The following is a 14,092-nucleotide window of genomic DNA, read 5'->3' as shown; positions in this document are numbered from 1 at the left end:
TAAAACTCAAGTTTGGTGTTTCTGAAAAAGGCTGAGAGGGTTGAATTAGGTCTGTATCATATGCGTCTCGGTTTTAAGTGAAAATCCTTTGAATTATTAAAGTTGAACTTGAACTTGAGTCAGATGACCTTTAGAAAAAAGGCAAAGCTAGCTGACGACCTTGACTTCAGTCAGTCAGCCTGAGACGCCCGAAAATGAATCTGGAATTTTCATTTCTCGTTTTAAGATCGATCTTCTGAAGTTTGGAAAACTGTTCAGATATAGTTGCATGTTGTGGTTTTAGGCCTCTGTCGTCTCTGTGTGAAGATGGTGTGACGCACACTCTGTCAGCCACGCTGATCATCAGATGTTGTGTAACGCTGCCTGGTCGTACAGCTGATTGAACGGCTGTTCACAGCGGAACAGAAACGGTTCGTTTTTTCCTTTAACTTTGAGCTGATGACTTCATCACTGTGCTGAGTCTCACATCATCAGCATCAGCTGGGAGGAAGCGTTTCAGAGACTGAAACTCGCTCCAGTGGTGCAGGCAGAGCGATCACTGGTCAGATGTGGTGAATGTAGGGACTTGGACATCGTGGGAAAGTGAAGATTAGAACAGGGAGAAGAAATTCGGTATAGGCTTTTGATTTGAAAACATCTGCAGGAAGTGTTGAGGTGTATTAACAGTAACTTAACAGTGACTAAAAAAAACAAAGGAGAATTGAGTGAAAATTATATTTCTGTTAGAGAACAGAAACTAAGAGCAGCTTATCGCTTATTTCCACATCCAGCAGCTACAGACCAACATGACTGTTGATCATGACCTGGAGCGGTCTCTGAGTCCACCTGAGGACTCTCAGTCCAGTGCTCCGTCTCTTTTAGCTCTGTGTTTGGTCTCCACCAGCTCCTGAGGGAAACATCAGGCTCTTCAGCTGCTAAATGCTGCTCCACGTTCAGCAGCTGCTCTCTGACTGAGTCTGTCTGCTGTTTGCTGCTGAGCAGGAAGTGGGCGGGGGCTTTAAACAGATGTTTCTCTGAAAACATCTGCCTGCAGCTGCCGAACACGACGCTATGAGAGCGGAGAGAGTGAACCAGAACGGTGAACAGATGAAAAATGAGACTCTGTGTAAAGCTCTGTGAAGACGAGGGGAGCAGCAGATTCACCCCATATTTTTTTTTTTTTGTGTAAAGGCTGAATCCGTGTGTTGTTTTTGTTTTTGTGTGTTTGTGTTTTTGTGTGTGTGTGTGTGTGTGTGTGTTTTATCGTCCATTGTCCTGTTTCTGTAATCACAGCGACCGCGAGCCTCGTTTAATCACTTCCGCACAAAACACAACTTTAACACAGTTTCCCTCTTACACGGATTAGAAGAGAGAGCGCCGGCCGGTCAGGTCTGCCGTCGATGAGAAAGCCGTTATTTCACAACGTGTCCCAGTTCCCAGCAGCACCAGGCGACCGGGAACACCGGATCCTGGCACAACAATTGCTTTTTAATCCCCCTCTCTTTTGTTTTTTTTGTTTTCCTTTTTTTTTGGTGGGAATGATCTGAGTTCTTGTGAAACTGACATTTCTCTTGTGCCAGGAAACGTTTGACAGTTTTTAATGCATTTTTCCCTCCCTCTCCCCGCCCCCCCTCCCTCTCTTCGTCCATTTCAGGTGCGAATAGGATTTGCCGCCATCGCCGTCACTGCTGCTGGAAACATACAGAAGGAGGAAAAACCGAAGAATGGAGCAACAAAAGAAGAGTTTTTTTTTAATTATCAGATATTGTATTTTTTTCTTTTTTCTTTTTTTACCGATTTTTATCTTTTGATTGTCGCATTGCAGATCACGCACAACATCCTCCTCCGTCATGTCAGAGGTAATCTCGTCAGTTCCCGACCTGAAGTAACCCCTCCACAGATGTGACGTTCACTACAAAAAGCTGAGTTTAAATAAGACGGGGGGCTCCGGGGTGGCAGATTTTATTTTGGCGAGGCGTAAACACGCTCCCCAATTTGAAATCTGAAGAGCGCAAGGAGAAATTCAGGGTCACGGTCTGTGAGGATAATTGAAATTGCCCTCCCTTACAGTGAATCTCAAATTGCTGCTTTCTTTTCATTTTTCACACTGATGTGAGTTTTACAATACTGTTACAATACAGTACAATACAGGAGCAAATCTTCACCCTGTATCCGCAGAGACGAGGCTCAGCACACAAACACCACCTCAGATGCAGCTCGCAGGTGAGGCCAGGATTTCAAAAGGCTATAAACAATCATAACGAGTGATCAAAGGTGTGACAGGCCCTTCCTTTTAAGGTGGAATCTGTCTTTCTTCAGAAGGACATGGTTCTTAAAATCCCAAAAAATACCTTTAAAGAGGTGGATTGGTTTCTGATCAGTCATACCGGTCCCTATCATCCCTGAACTTTCCTGGAGTGGGTTTTATTAGAGCTACTTTTGGAGGCTTGGAAACCAAATCTGGTGAAGCTGAACAACTTTTTGTGGAAAATATGTCACCGGTGTTTATCAGAGACACACGTTAGTCAAACCGATTCGTCACAAAAATAAGAAACTGCTGCCCCTTTAACATCAGCATCCCCTTTAATGTAGTTTAAGATAAATGGCACTGGTTCCTGAACATGTCCTCAGTGTCCCAGTTTCATCATACACACCAGCACACTGTGGACTAATGTTGACAAGGAGTTTAAAAGGTACGGCACCAACTGAGCATTGAAGTGAAATCACTGTACGCTTCACATGAGCAAATTCTGAGCAAATTCAGTCTCAACTTTGGAGACACTTGGAAATGTCAACTATTTTCTGAGCTTTCAGTCGTATCACATGGTCTTCATCGGCAGAGTTGACTTTCAGAAGGACAAAACGTCCTAACACGGTGTGTGATATGAAACGGGACACAGTGTTCAGTGTTTCCTGAAGAACTGAACCTTCCCTTTAAGAGACTGTCCAAATACCAGGAGGACGAATGCATTAACAAACGTCCCTTTAATCCAAAGCGTTGTTAACACCACGCTTTCTGTTCAGACATGGGCCTGAGCTTTCAGAATATCCCATTGTGTTTCAGTTTCCTCTGTTGAGTCTTCGAGGTTCAAAGCATCAGTAACACAAACAAGGGACTGTTGGGAACTGTATTGGCCTCTGTGACAAAATTATGGACAGTGTCTGGAAAGGTTTTGACTTTCCCTGCCACACTGGGACATCCTGGTAGTAACAGTAGAAGATTCCAACCCCAGGACTCAGTCAGTGTGTTCACCAAAAAAGATGGCTAATCCTGATCTTGCTTTTCAAATAGACTTTGGTTAATAATCCCTAACCTTAACAAACTTCACCATCCCTTTACTTCAAGGTGCTCTGTAATTGATCAGATCAATAAGGTTGGTTTGTTTACAAACTGAACTTTCCCTTTAAGAGGAGGCTTGATTAGTATGTTGAAGGTCACCATCGTCGTGAGTCTCACGTTCCCTTTAACGGGGAGTTTAAACAGTAATCAGTGACGCTGGTGCTGGTCTGGAAACATTCAACCAGAGGGGGCAGCGAACAAAAGTGAAATACCAGTAAGGCCGGTGGTGATGAAAGAAATCAAACCTGACACGTGTGTGGAGCGATGAAGGAGACTAGAACCTTCTTTGCATTAAGACGTGAAACCAACAGAAGATTTCCGTCAGATTTCCCTTTTGTTCTCCATGTTTCCATCGTCTGAGCTCTGACTCCAGCTCTTTGAATGGAGACTTAAATTTAAGTTTAACTGAAACTTTAGCTTCCTGAGCAGCTGCTTCAGAGGGAGAGGGCTGATTTGTATGTAGAGGTCTGGATAGGCTCCCTTTAGTAGGAGGAGACTTCAACATTCCCTTTAAGTGGGAGTTTGATGAATGATTCAGAACATTTGTACCTTTCTAAACCTTCACCTCAGAGGGAGGAAGCTTGGTTTGGTTTTGTCCTGAACATCCTGAACCTTAATTATCTGCATCTTAACGTTGTAAACTTCCCCTTTAAGATGAAACTTGGTCGTTTATCAGCACTTCACTGTAAGGCCCTAAACCCCTCCGTCGGTCTGGAGGAAGCAGCATCCGTCACGTGAGAGGGGGATTAGCAGGTCGGGAGCTCGGGCGGATGGATGGACGGACATTTGTGGCTGAGGTGATGTGCGTGACCTGTGTTGCCGTGGAGACGTGAGGAGGAGGAGGGTGAACCGGAGCACTGAATGTGTGCCTGCAGCAGCAGTCTGACTGTACACGCCGACTGACCGACGGGGTGGATTTAAAACAAACAAACAAACAAGAAAAAAAAAACAACAACAAACACAAACGCCGAGTGCCAAAGCTGGGATCTGCTGCATTCTCACTACACTTTTGAAAAAAAAAAAGGGTTCTTCTTCTTCTTGTTGTAAATAGGATATATGTTTGTTTGTTTGTTTTGTTTTGTTTTGTTTTGTTTTTCCTGTATTGCTACAGATTTGTAAAATTTTGCGGGAAAACATTTTGTTACATTTTGTAAAATGGGAGCAACTCGTCCCCCCAAAACCCTCCTTTTTTTTTTAAACCCCTCTGACTCGGTTTCTCTTCTTTTTTTTTTCTTTTTTTTTTTTTTGATGGACTTTTAAAAAACGGTGCCAGCAGTGGAATGCGTGCGTGCATGCAACGTTTTTTTTTTTCTTACTTTCTCCATCTCTCTTTCTCTTTTTGTACTGAACCAGAGTGGAACCACTACAAAAAAAAAACAAAAAACAAAAAAGAGACAGACCAGTTGGCAATACTTCAGTCACTTCTTCTTCATCTCACCGGCACTGGACTTCCGCCCGCCACTTCCCTGCTGAGAGGAGAGGAGAGGTGGGAGGAGGAGGAGGAGGAGGAGGAGGAGGAGGAGGGGAAGGAGTGAGGAAGAGGGGGGACTTCGCTTCACATCAAATCAGATTTAAAAAACAAAACACAAAAAAAGCACCTTTGGACCTTTTTTCTTTTTTTTTTTTTTTTTTTTACTGTGCTGAAGTGAAGTCAAGTGCTATTATTATATTATATTATATTATTATTATTATTATTATCGTAGCCACTCTGTCTGGAACCCTTTTTTGAAGAAAAGCAAAGGAAAAAAAAACAAAAAAAAAAGAAACTTAAGCCAATCTGCACTTCTCGTTCCGACGAACATGCTTGTATGACCAAGTGACTGTCGTGGATCTTTGTTTAAAACCGATAAGGAACAAACAAACAACAACAACAACATCGAGAAAAAAAACAACAACAACAAAAGCAGTTGAGAAACTGTCAAAATGGTGGCAAACGCAGAAGGATTCAATGGTAACGATCTCACTACACACACACACACTCTTGACAGAAAAACCCACAATCCAGAATCATGCTGCCTGAATCATACTTTGATCTCTCTCTCTTTTTCTCTCTGTTTCTCTTCCTTGTTCTATCACTTTGTCTCTTCTCTTACTTTTCATCCTTTCTTTGTCTCTGTCTCTCTCTCGTCTTTCCTCCCTTTCTTCTTTCCCTTCTTTGTTGATTTTTTTCTCTCTTTGTCGTCCTGCACACCATCATACACACCTGTAATAAACAAAAACAAACAAAAAAAAGATAAATAGCCTTTTATTCAATACATAACTACATGTTGGCTTGGTAGGCTTAGTTGAATCTAGTTCCATTCCGACAAAAAAAGAATAATAGTAAAAACAAAATATGAGCTTCTTTATGTATTGGTTCTGCCGCTGTAGTGTCCTGGTCAGATTTAAAGATGATAAGACTACATATATCTGAAATACTGTATTTACAAATGCATACCAGGGCTGGCCTCAACAAACACACAACACAACAACGAGGGGGGGAGGGGTTTCAACTCCGTCCACTGGGCGAGCGATTGGTGGCAGCCGGAGCTTTGGTGCGAGGCCCCGGCTGTCGGTATGAGTCGAATGAAATGCTTCTTTCTTGGCTTAAAGTCTTCATAGTTTTTTAATCGTGTGGCGTTAATCATCACTAACGCTCTCCGCCGCGCTGCCGCACGTCCTTCTGCAAAAACCAGGAAAAGAAAGCGGCGCTGTACAGAGAGCTTCCTGGTGGACGCTCGGCCTTAGAAAGCTTCCAAGAGACTTTTATTTTTGCAAGTGTATAGTTTTAATTGAATATTTTTCTGATGAATGACTGAATGTATTTGCTTTGGGGAGTTAAGTAAATGTTGTGGGTTTACTGTCTGAATGTTCGAAGAGGAAAGAGTCGGGCACACCTGGAACCGGGGTGAGAGAGAGAGAGAGAGAGAGAGAGAGAGTCCAACAGAAAAACATCTGTCAGAGAAAAAGTTTGCTTTTATCTTTTATCTTTCTCAAAAATAAGCAAAGTTGTTTGACAGCAGGAGAAAGATCGAATCTCTGCCATCCAGAAACTGACTTGGAACTGATCGGCCGCTCTGAGCTGTGCTGAGGCCTTTACTTTGAAACCAGTAACGTTTTGGAAGATGGATGATCTTTGCTTGTTGAAGGCCGGGTCTCACCAGCATTTACATCAGAAAGTCATTTCAGTTAAATCACCACAAACAGTAAATTCTTGCTGATCCTGAAATGTGAATGTGCTCTGCTGACCCGCGGCGAGCTGCTTCAGTCTCTCTGTGGTTCTCAGACCTTTATGATCCAGAGGTGGATCGATGTCTCTGTGTGGAACGAGGGGCAGCCAGAGCCAGGGTCGCAGTTTTTGAATGCACTTGTTGGACTTTCTGGAATGAAACCCTCCAGATTAGTGTGCACGAGTCCTTCCTCTGTTTCCTTTAAACTTGCTCTGTTTCCTCATGTTGAGATTTATCTGTTTCGTGCACCTGGTTTCCACAGAAAGCTTCCACGCAGACCGCGACAGCATCGACGCCGGGGCCGCGTCTTGAACCCTGAAGTTTACTCTGCTCCAGGAATTTGAAGAAAAAAAAAAATCTTGAAAACACAAGGACAGGAAATGTATGTGTACAGCCGAGGTTTGACGTGTTACATCAGATAACAAGGCTCTGTCCACACAGCTGCTTTTATGATTGATACTAACGGTTTTAACAGTTTGGAGTTTGAACTGTCAGCTGTTTTTATTCCGTCTCTTTTTAACACAAACACGTTACAGTCAAAGCGAAAGTATAAATCAGGGCGAGGTGTTATGGGTAATACCGTGTCCCACAGGTTCACACTTAGCATATTACATCCCTGACTCCTCCTCAGCTGTAACTACTGAAGGTCATTTGTCTTACAAACTGCAGGACTGTGTGGACAAAAGAAAACCCCTTCTGTGATCCAGCCTCGATGTAAACTTCAGGGGTCTTGATCCGTCCTCGGTCTCGGCTGTCGACAGTCTTTTAATCGTGCGTTGGCACCTAAAGAAAACAAGAACACAACTTTAGAGACACCAGTTGCCAGGGGTGAAAGCTCTGACTGATTAAAAAAAAAACATGTTCAAAGTCACTTTAGAGTTTTTAAAACATTTAGACAATCAAGACGTGACGTATGCAAAAGTTTTCCCTCGTCTGAGAGAAGATTCAGACATTGTTAGGGCCGTGATGCTGGATTCAAACACAAACCTTCTGCAATGCAAATCCACATGCTGTAGGTACTGACAGGGTTCTCACAAACTGCACTTTCAAATCATTTGAGGAAAGAAGTGAATCAGTGGGGAGAGCTGAAGGGTGATATTTAACAAACTTAAAATCCCAACCACAAAAAACTCTTCTGTTAGAGAGCTCAGACAAAAATTTAATCCAAGAACAGACCAAATCTGATATTTCGTTGTTCGTTGTCCGTGTACGAGGACAGTTTAAGGTTTATTTTTATTCGTGGGGAAACCAGGTGCACTGAAATGTCTTTGTAAGGGGCGTTGAGGCCAGCCCTGCTTCATAACTGAGGTTCTGCTTCTTCTACTACTGCTACTATCAAACAACCAGCCTGGGCACAAAAACAGGCCTGAACACTGTTTCAAACGCTCCCTCCAGGACTCCAGGTGTGTTTGATTTTTAACTTCGTATACCAGCATTTTTGAGAGTGTAAGTCAGAAGCCGAGATGGAGACACGCGATTGTTTTCGTTTAGTTTCAGACACACTTGTGTCAGCCAGCGTGCGTCTCAGAGCGAGGCAGCGTCTCCTCGGTGTGGGCCACAGACCGAACGTGTCTCTGGAGTTTTGGGGACTTAAAATGATAAAAAATAGCCATCAGCTTTTGTTTTTCGTTGTTTGAAAAGTATTCCGGCTCTGTTTCTGTTGCCCAGGTCAGCAAAACAACCTGTTGATGTCTGCTGTATTTCAATAAAACACAGCCTTTTTCAAAGGGTACACCCTGTGCTCTTCACTGTGTACGTCATGTGATCCACACGCGCTTATGCACAGTGTTGTTGGAGGTATGTTGGTATGGTTTCCATGTTTTGGCACAGATGAGGTAACTACAGCCACGGACGGAGCCATGCTAGCAGTTTCCCTCTGCTTCCAGTCTTTGTGCTAAGCTACGCTAAAGATGTCGTGGGCCTGCCTTTGCAGTGGACGTACAGCAGTGAAACCAGTATCCTCTTCTCATCTGAGCCGGTAAGATGGAAACCAGTGTGTTTGTTTGGGCTTTGTTTGAGCTTCCCGACCGACTCGTGTTCACGGCGTTTACCTCGGGGCAGGTTTGGGTTTCAGGCTTCTGATGATTGCTGCCTTTGATTTCACAGCTTTCAGCTGCAGTTCGCTGCGTCTGTGTTGTCACTGGGTCGGTGGCCACCGCTGAAGATGCCACGGCCGTTCAGGGGATTTGATGACACGGAGAGGATTTAACGTAAAGTCACATTTAATTTATAAAATGGCCTGGAAGTGACTGCTGGTTAACATGTCATCTTACTGGGCGGAGCTTCAGTCACTGTTTCATACTATAAAACACGTAGGTGAGAACAGTGTTATTAGGAATGAAGCTGTGTTAGGTCACTGCTGTATAGGAAGATGTTCCACAACCTGCCAACCACAGATTTCTTCTTATTCATGACTTATAATCGATCAGTGAAGCATTGGTAAATTATTTATTAATAAAGTAGTTACAGCTTATCAACCCTTTATTATTGGTGCCTTTTCAGGAAGTGGCACCCAAACAGGATTTAGTATATTCTCCAGCAGAATGACACACCTGGTAAAACTCACTCCTAACACCAGATTTTATTTTTTGACCTATGACCTATGACCTTAGCCTTTCTGCTGTACAATGCCGTGTTTACTCAGACCAGTCTTTAGGTTGCCGAGGCAGAAAACCACAACAAATGCAACATGTTCCTCTCTGGTTTGGACTAAAGTAAACAAACTGTTGGTGTGATTTCATCCTCTGCTCGAACCACTTCAAAAATACAAAAAAAAAAAAGAAAAACTCCAAACATTGCTGACCTCCTGTTCTCTCCATCCACAATTCAGACTGATCCGGTGAAGTGAGGTGAGCGCTCCGAGCCTCGCCCGACACACCTGATAAAACCCACTTTAGTCACGAAGAGAGGGAGATGATGGAGATGAGAGGAAGGAAAACGAAAAAAAAAAGGAAAGAAAAAACTTCTGTGGCCTTGAAACTGTCGACGCCGCGTGCAGCTGTGAAAGATGAGGGAGGCGTCTCCTGCCTGCCGCTCGGCTGTTTAGCATTTCCATCCCGTTCCCTCTGAATGTTCTCCACGTCGCTGAGCCCATCCCAGGCACGCTGTAATATCTGGTCGGTGTTCTCAAAGGATATCACGGTGCTGGTGTTAATTTAAGATAAGCTCTGCCTTTGGAATCACAATGAGAATGAAGGGGGCTGTAAAAAAAATTAAAAATGAATAAGAATAAAGGTGAGGAATCACATTTCGGCCTGATAGCGGTACACAGCGGATTGAAAGCTGCCGTGCCCTCAGAGTGTTCAGTGTGTGTGAGTGTGTAGTTTTCCTAGTGATGTGTGCAGTGTATGTGTGTGTGTGTGTGTGTGTGTGTGTGTGTGTGTGTGTGTGTGTGTGTGTGTGTGTGTGTGTGTGTGTGTGTGTGTGTGCCTAAATATTCATATTGTGTGTTGAGTGTTTGGGGTTTGAGCTCGTGTCTCAGCAGATAAATCGACCTGAAAGATGAACATTTCTACAGAAAACACTTTTTGTGTCTGATGCTGCGTTTGGGTCCCGTGGGAAATCAGGTAAATATGTCTTCTCTACTGGAAACACTGGGTTTTTTTTGTTGGCTTCCCAGTGGTGAATGCTGCTTGAACATTCAAACCTTGATATGATTTCTATTACTTCATGTAAAGAAACTTTTTTATTTATCATAAATATCTTGTGTATTATACATAAGTAATCCGATTTACTGTGTTTGTTTTTCTCATTGTGATATTAAAAAATCCAGTCATACACGTGTGAACAAACGTGAACTTGCTCTAGTTTTTCAAATAATTTTCCAGTAATTTCTAATAAATTTCCTGGAAATGACTGTGTAATGTGGCACCAACTAGAGACGGTGATCAGTTGGTGCACTTCAGAAACCTGGACAGTTTTTAATTCATTGCACAGCGGGTCAGCTGGACATGCAGAACATGCTAAAATGTGAGACAGTCTACGGGTGAGGTGCATTATTGGGAAATTAAAAAGAAGGTAAAGTGTCACTAACAAAGCTGCTCGAGTCCTGTGAACGTGGAGCGCCGAGAATTCAGGAGCAAACATGAAGTGAAATCAGAGGAATAAGCTCAGATTTACTGTAACATACATCAAGCTGCAAAAACACATTTCTATGTAAACGTTTTCCATGTAAACGCACAACACTGTCCTGAGTCCTGATGTTGACACACATGAACACTGAAGAAAAGCAGCAGTTATCACATCTGCTCCCCCGGCGGACACAGTCCCCGGCAGACACAGTCCTCTGGCTCCTGCTGTCCTGTACATCACATGATGCAATGCAACGTGGACAGTGAGTGTTACCGTTTGGTGTCGAGGACGCGTGGATGGTGACATGTCAGGCTCCCAAATCATTTGGTGAGATGGTAATTTATTCGTGACTGACGGGACCCACTGTCAGTCACGGATAAATCACCAAGTCACCAACTTAAACTTACTGTATCTGTCACGATGTCAGGGCTTCGGCTTCAGCTATGTTTCTGTGTGAAAACAGGATCACAGCATCCACCACATCAGATTACTTAGGCCTCCTCAGAAGCCAGTGTTAGTTTGCATGCTTTACGTTCTATCCCTCAGCACAAACAGGAGCCTCGTGTGTGGAAGCGCTGACGAGCTTTTCGGTTTGTGTGAAAAAGTTTGTGGTGAGCTGAGCTGTTTGCAGAATTTTACTTCAGCCAAGTTCAGATGTTTGCTCTTTATATTTGTGATTCTCAGACATGTTGAGGCCTCAGTTCAGTTTTACACAGAGCTGCTGCAAGAAAACCTGCTTTGTTTTATTTCACTTTATTTTGTTTTTAAGTTTAGTTTATAAGAAAACATTTTTGCAGGTTTGATGAGTAAAAGGAATAAATGTTTGTTTTCTTTCAGATTTTTAAATACGATTGAACTGCGTCGTGTCTCACCATGAGCTCCTTACACCTGCAGCCCACAGGCATGGACTACTGGCTTCAACCCCCCATCCACCTGGGGAATCAGGACCTGGGGCTCAGAGCGAGGCCTCCCCTCCTTCAGCTTCCCCTGTGAGGATCTTCAGCAGCAGACTGCGGTTGTACTCTGCAGCTCCCAGGTGTGAACAAGTGTAACTGTGTTTGAATGTGAACCAGGGTGTTGTTGAGAAATAGAACACGCGCTCAGCTTCTCACCATGAATAAAAAAAATGTAAAAAAACGTAGGCGAGGAGTCCCGAAGGAAACCTCCACCTAGATTTCTCTGGTTAACCTCCAGGGATTTAAACCAGCTTCTTTACGCTGCTTTATCTCCCAGCTGTGCCGAGATGTACAGTAAGTCTCACGTATCTGAGTCCAGAAATCCTGCTGCTGACATGAGAGAGTCGACACATCACCGGTCAAACAGCAGCCGCCTCGCCGGGCTGCATCTGCTGCTGCATGGAGTAAACACCATTGCATAACGTCTGTGTCTTAATTGGCGAGTGAGACACAGCTGCCATTTTCTTCATATGTCAGATGCACACAGGACGTCGGCGGGAGATGGCCGGAAATTCTCTGAGAGGCTTATGCAATTTGTCATTGTGTAATTGTGTCTCTTCACGCCGCCGTTTGGCCTGTAATTGGATGTTGGTTTTCTTCAGAGTGGCTCCGAGTCGTTGCATCACCTCTGCTTGTGTAAGCAGCAGTGTGGTTTCTCTGTACGTCTTCTGCCTGTAATCCAAAACCTCGATGCAAAATTCATTCAAGGGCCTGAACAAAGGCTTCATGAGAAATTTCACAGCTGCAAAATCCCACTGATGTTCTGTGAAAACAGAAGCGAAGCAGGGAAATTATAGCTGCAGGTAGAACAAGGAGTGTGCAGGTTTTTTTTTCTCTGCTGAACTCGAACCTCGATCTGAGGGTCAGACATGACTCGACATATGAAACATGGCAGTTTGATTTGTTGTCTAAACGCCTTCAGAGACGTTCAAAAGAGCTGCTTGCACTTGTGACCGAAGCTCGTCACAAAACAAACGCGCTTCAGTGAAACTCGGCTGTGCTTCTAAATACAGAGCGGGCAGAGAAACAGAGTGAGAGTGTGCATGTGAAGCAGGAATAAAACACAGTAATAGGTGGGTGTTGATCTCTCCACTCATATTAACGCAGACACAGCCCCTTACTCGCCTCCCACTGATCTACACCCTGTGCAGAATAATAATCGGATACTTTGTCGATCCCTGTGGAGACGCGCTCTTTTTGGGCATCTTCCACATGGAGGTCAGAGGTGAGGCTCAGCCGCCTCGGAGCTGGTGTGGTTTTTGTTTTTCCGCTGGCAGGGTCTCTCTCACATGCTTTTCTGCATCTCAATTCAGGACCGGATCCTTCGCCAGGCGCAGCCCACAAAGGCGTGACCCTCAGCGTGACCCAGAAGAGACGGCGAAGCTTCACAGAGACCAAAGTACAGGTGTGTTCAACTTGTCATGTACAGTGATTCCAGGTTCATCAGTTTCCTTCAGACATTGATGGTAAATACTTTAACTGTAATGGACCGTGATGAACAACGGGTCCAGGCCTTCATGTCTGTACATCGAGCAGCAGCTTCTTCATTGCTTCACTTCCTAAGATTTATTTACCTGTGACCTGTGAAGTAAACGATCTTTAGATGTTCAGCTTCCACAGAACCTTTGTTTCAGCAGCAGAGAGAGCAGAGAGCCAGTGGATCCACAGTCACAGTCCAATCCCAGCAGTTACACAACAGCACGCAATTAAACACAAGCGATGGAAAAATAACGACATGTTGCTGAAAACATTTCAAAACAAGTTTTAATTTTCTAAAATCATCCACCAACTAAAAGTGACCGTTTCTTTATTTGGTGCTGTGGTTTTCCGTGACCCTTTTCCCTCTTACACATCTACTTGTACATTTTTTGTCCCTCAGATTTCAAATGTTACCTCCAGCTGATGAAGACATGGATACAGTGATAACTTCATCATCATCATCCGAGCCTTTGCACAGCCTGAAGTCGACCCTCCCGTGGTTTAAATGCATCATGAGACTTGAGCTCTCTGAGCTTCCAGTTTTCAGTCTCATTCAGCTGTTTGAAGATGTGCTGGATGCCCGAAAAGCTTTTTTGCCGCTCATACGTGAGTAAAAAGACTGTTTTCTCTCGATATGAGGCCGCTCTGCTCGCTCCCTTTGAGCTTCTTCCTGTTGTTCAACCAGCGAGTATCACAATTTGTACAAAATGATGAAACACACGTCACAGAATAACAGAGCTGCTGTTTAATATGAGAAGACACAGACAGGAGCAAAGGAACGAGTCGTACAAATATTTTGGACGACGCAGAAAAAGAAAATTTAAACAGAAAAATTCATGTTCTCTGCTCGTCGTGTTGTGTCTGTTTGGTACAAGTGCTGAAAAATAAATGTAAGAAGAGTCACAAAAACAACTCACGCATTCCGTTCACATCCAGGTGTTCCAGCTGTTTGTGATGACCCATGTTGTTTCAGATTCTGCTTTCGGTAATAAGTAAATCAGTCGTTCTTCATCTGGAGCAGAGTTCCTCAGCCGCTGGTTTTCTTGGACGTGCAATCA

At 43.8% G+C, this 14,092-nt stretch overlaps 1 protein-coding gene and 1 long non-coding RNA gene across 2 annotated transcripts in view; both read left to right on the top strand.

Annotated features, from left to right (window-relative positions):
- LOC121192343 (zinc fingers and homeoboxes protein 2-like) overlaps nt 1-4,253 on the top strand; it is an 84,171-nt gene extending 79,918 nt beyond the window's left edge. Inside the window, exon 5 of the mRNA XM_041053992.1 lies at nt 1,634-4,253. The gene's annotated coding sequence lies outside the window, so the exon portion shown is untranslated. The remainder of the gene's footprint in view (nt 1-1,633) is intronic.
- A 5,710-nt stretch (nt 4,254-9,963) lies between these two features.
- LOC121192469 lies at nt 9,964-13,798 on the top strand. Its single transcript, XR_005895195.1, has 4 exons — nt 9,964-10,094; nt 11,437-11,635; nt 12,869-12,960; nt 13,435-13,798. It is a non-coding gene; the product is annotated as an uncharacterized LOC121192469 (long non-coding RNA).
- The last annotated feature ends 294 nt before the right edge of the window (nt 13,799-14,092 follow it).

The sequence above is a fragment of the Toxotes jaculatrix genome, chromosome 13, assembly GCF_017976425.1.
Source record: "Toxotes jaculatrix isolate fToxJac2 chromosome 13, fToxJac2.pri, whole genome shotgun sequence".
Classification (NCBI taxonomy): Eukaryota; Metazoa; Chordata; class Actinopteri; family Toxotidae; genus Toxotes; species Toxotes jaculatrix.
This window is presented reverse-complemented; position numbering and strand designations above follow the sequence as displayed.